At 33.8% G+C, this 4,998-nt stretch overlaps 1 pseudogene; it reads right to left on the minus strand.

The window, feature by feature from the left end:
- Positions 1-3,694: 3,694 nt before the first annotated feature.
- LOC117106665 overlaps positions 3,695-4,998 on the minus strand; it is a 5,647-nt pseudogene continuing 4,343 nt past the window's right edge.

The following is a 4,998-nucleotide window of genomic DNA, read 5'->3' on the forward strand; positions in this document are numbered from 1 at the left end:
ACGTATCATCCGAAAGACGGTTTAACTTGCATTTCAGCAACAAGGAGAGCAGCGATGGGAAACGAACCGGGGGACCTAGAGATCTCTACGGCTCAGCCCACACATAGTGGCTACCACCAGTTTAGCCGACTGAGCTAAGCTGCTCTCAAATGTTATGTCCGATTTTCAATCTTTTCAACTTTTCATCAACACCAACTTTACGTTTTTATTTTTAGTGAGAGCTTCACTAAACAAAGAGGAGCAGTATTGTTATTTATGTTTTCAAAAACAAAAAAAAAACAAAACAAAGGATGAACAATTGACCACATTCACCTCAAGTGCACTTTTTCTTTCTTTCTTTTTATTTTTTTGATCCAGGTATCTTTGTTTTGTTCTGTTATATAAAATTTAGTATCGAATTCCCAAGCCTAAAAACTTAAAATCGGAAGAATCCACTCTTGTCTGCTTAGTGAAACTTACCTTTCTCGGGCCCGGGGAAGAGAATAAATTATTTTGAATCTAGTGGCGTGGAAACGCGCTGTTAGCCCTCGTTCCTCTTTTATTATTTCTGTTAATTCACCGAAATCTAAGAGGTTATCCTTGTCCGTGGGACAAGCGCGTATTCTTGTCCCTTTTCTGATTGGTCAGTAGTTTGCTTACCACATTGGGAAGGCCCATTTAGATCATGTTTTCTCTGCTCTCGTTTATTGTTCCAGTTCATAACTTTTGTAATACAGCATCAATCACTGATAAATGTTCCCGTGTAAATAACTGGTATTATAGAATTAGTATTTTTGGTTTTGGGGGTTTTTTTGCATTTTCAGTGTATTAAGTAAATGTTTTAAACTCTTAATTAGTACATTGTATTGTACCTTAAGTACCTTAATTACTATTTGGTATTTATTAATCATGTTTTTATTATTGTAATTCATTGTATACCTTATTATTTCTTGTACAGTATAGCCTATTTTTTTAACACTGTTGTTGAATTTGTGTTGTTTTAGGGAAAACAAATGATGGAGACGTATTGGCTAATGGGGCGTGACGACTTTAGTCGAATCATCAATATAGACGATATCAAGTCGATTAGTACAACTGGTCTAAAAGTCCATGAGCATCGTTACAAACACATGTACGACCAAGTGTGCACGGGTAGGATCCAAGTGCGTGATACGTTGTCATCGTTAATGACGTCTAATTTATGAAAAGAACATGCGAGTGTTCGCAATTTCCGCACAAGTGTTTTTAAGCACTAGTGGATTTACATTCTCGTGTGTCTTAAATTCAGGTTTCGCGGAGGAATAAGAGGATATTAGATGTTTTGTAAATATTCAACACTTAAGATTTAAGATTCATTTATTGACACGTCTAATAAAAAATACAGATTATAAAATGGAAATTCGTTGTTTGGATACAAGAACATTTAAAATAGTAAACAAAACACAAAGTATATAATAACATTGATAATTGCATAATAAATAAAATATTGTGACATGAAATACATACAAAGATATTCTAAGACATTGAAAGGGTGGCATGCGATTTTGAATTTACTAAACTGGGGAAAACTTTGGATGCCTTAAGGCCTAATACAAATTGAAGCTCGTAATTTATTAGCCATCCTTGAGTTCTTTTTAAAACTGAGGCCAAGAATCTAGATGCTAGATTATTTGAGAAAAGGCAATACAATATAATTATCACTGTAGGTGTAGAATACCGGGATCATTCATGTTGATGGTACAGGTACTGACTATGATGTAGGCTTATGTGTAACCTTACTGTATGACGTCAAAAGTGTAGTCTTTCATTGGTAAACCTGTCTCTTATACACATCTAGATGTGTATAAGAGACAGGTCTCACACAGCTCATTTACCGTAAACCGACCCACACTGACATTCACTTACCCAAATGATCGTTCCATCACCATTTTAATAAGAAAGGGGTTTGTAATAGACTAAGTAGAAGTCAGTAGAAGGGCACACCATCAGTGATTTTCAGACCCTTCAATAAGAAACTATATTCATAAACCACTGAAACACAATGGCTACCAATCGAATGACATAAAACACCGAACAGACTATTATGTTTACCTTAGACATTCACATCAAATAAAGTTTTTTTTTTCCTTCAAACATTTCTCTGTTGTCTTCTATCGTCAACTATTAGAATAAAACGGTTTATCGCCCGTATACAAGTAAACCGCAGACACCACAACAATAACCTGAGACAACTAGGCCTACATAAAAGTGTGTACATTCATTCCAATAGCTCGTTAAAGTTACTATTGTTTCGTCCCCAAGAAAAAGGTTGACTTGTCTGTCCTAAATCTGTATTCAAAATTTAAGTTGGTCTTTTAAAATAACATTTAAGACTTATTATCTTAACCACTCACAACAAATCTCCGAACATCATAGACTAATAATTCAATTCAATTTATTCAAATAAATAAATTTATTTTAATAAAACCCCTCCAAACAAGGAGAAGCATACATAAAAACACGTTCAAACATTGGAAATAAAACATTGACTTAAATTATAAAATTTCAAATATTTTAAACACAGCATGAGGTTACTTAACTTGCATCTACGAGCAGAATTTTAAAAGGTAAGCTTCCTATATAAACGTACATACAATAATACAGTATTTTATATAAATACATGATGAAATAGTAGTATAATTATTATAAAATATAAGACTATAGTATGTTATCCAATCACAAAAAACTTCGCCACGTTGTTATAGTGTTAAAAGATTAGAAGCCTTGGAGATCCTGATTTGGATTTTTATTATGTTCACAATTTTTACTGAAAACGGGGCATTTTTTGTGTTGGGTTTGAAAAAGGACCACCACCAAACAATTGAAAAGCATACGACCAGAACAGGACATGTGCCCCCTCCCTCGTTTTGCTACTAAATTTCAATGATAATTAATGTTATGTATTGAAATAAGAAAAAAAATAGAATACAGTACAAATACGTGCCTCCACCACACGTTTGAAAAATTCTAGATCCGCCCGTGCAGATTTGAAAGCGTCCATACCGGGGCACACGCCCCTACCACGTTTTGCCACTAAATTTCATGCAAACCAATGTCATATATTGAAATATGAAAAAATACAATACTGTACAGTACAAATACAGGTATAGTTTTTCGGTAATTAAAAAGGGGGTTATTGATAACCATCTAGCCAATAGAAAATGAGATTCAACAAATATTTCCCTCCCTAGACAGTTGGTTTTGCAACCGATATTGTATTGGGAGCAGCTTATGGGTCAACGATATGTCCCCATCAGGATCTGGACCTGGATAGTTTATACTTTCAAAACAATTTTGAGTAGAATAGACAATACTTGGATTGACTTCCGACAGTTTGAGTACCTAGCAAAGTAGTTTGGGATTTCAAGCAAATGAATGAATACAGTACTGTATTGCAAAACTAAAAAAAAAAAATATATATATATATATATTTTAACATGCCATCTTCATTTTACATTCAAAATTGACTTGGTTCACTGGCAGTTCATTAACTTACTTGAAATGCGTCATTAGTGGAGGCTTCGAGCTTCCTGCATCCCCATAACAACTGTTACTTCAAACAAATTACAGTATTATCAAAGCCCCACACAGTTGCTTATATATAGGTCTATGTGCCTCTGGATTGACAATGATTTTTTTTAATGGTCAAATAAATAAACAAAATGAAAGAAAAGACTCCCAGTATTTTCTTTAATGACTTTAACCATGCAATATATACAGGTTATGTTAAAATTAAAATAATCATGTCATGTACCACGCAGTCAAGCAACAAAAGCCAAGCCACAGCTTTTTAAACTGATGTCTCAATCTCTGTCCAGATTATCAAATTTTCTTTGACAAAAAAACTTTTTTATGCTCATATATAGTCATGATGTGCCTATACATGGTCATGATGTGATGTCATCATGACTATATTTAGGCATGTCACATGTTTTTGTCCAATAAAATTTGAGAGTCTGGACAGGGTCTAACAATAATAATAATAATTTCAGATTAAAAACTTTCATCAGTTGAAAAAGCTTTGGAGACTACTTTAGCCATAGGAGGCACTCAGCACTAGTGACCGGCATGGGTAGAATTGCTAAGTAATAAATGGATATCACATGCTATTATAGTGCCAGAAATGATTAATAAATGGTCAAGCATTTGGAACATTCATTTTAGAGAATACATGCTCATATAACTTCAATTTTTGAAAATCAAACGCATTGGTTTCTTATATTACACACAAATATCTTAAAATTGATTGAAATAATTGAGTCATATCTGGTCACTGCAGGTCTCACTGTGGAATTATGTGTTGGATATTATACAACCAGCCTATTAATCTTCAACCATATATAATGGTTATTAAGACTTGCGACACAGCTGTTAATCATAATTACCAGGTGTTTGATTGATAGCCTCAAACAAAACTGGTGCCTGAACTAATTAAAGTCATTCAGAAGTAGATTACAATAATAACAATTTATATAGCTTTGCTATAGAAAAGGGCACAAATATTATATTGCCCATAACAGTGAGTGTAAATTTCAACGTATGGAATATTGATAATTATTTATGCACACTGACGACTATGCTTAAATATTATTTATAAGAAAACTATACTGCTAACTAGTAAAATGGCGTCCATCTTCCAGTGTCACACCAGTACGGTACTGTGCATATTATAAAAAATATCATCAAGCATCTTGTTTCAAATAAAAAGCCATTAAAATCGTGTACATCCAAAAGTGTGGAATTTGGATTAGTCTACAAATGGCTATTACAATTTATAGCATATTGATAACACATTTCATCTGCGATTTTTGGGAGAAATAGGGTTTGAACTATGTGTCTGTAATCATCTGTTCCGCATCTCGACATTTTGAGTGAAGTAACTCTCTCCTGACTTCAGGGGTGATGCTTTCATGAGTGTGTGCCCTAAGTAGGTCCATCAGTGCCTCTTTCTGTTCGTTTGATATATCCTCTTTATAACGC

This window comes from Anneissia japonica, unplaced genomic scaffold (assembly GCF_011630105.1).
Source record: "Anneissia japonica isolate Jap-2015-1 unplaced genomic scaffold, ASM1163010v1 scaffold23391_len20683_cov155, whole genome shotgun sequence".
In the NCBI taxonomy this organism is placed as follows: domain Eukaryota; kingdom Metazoa; phylum Echinodermata; class Crinoidea; order Comatulida; family Comatulidae; genus Anneissia; species Anneissia japonica.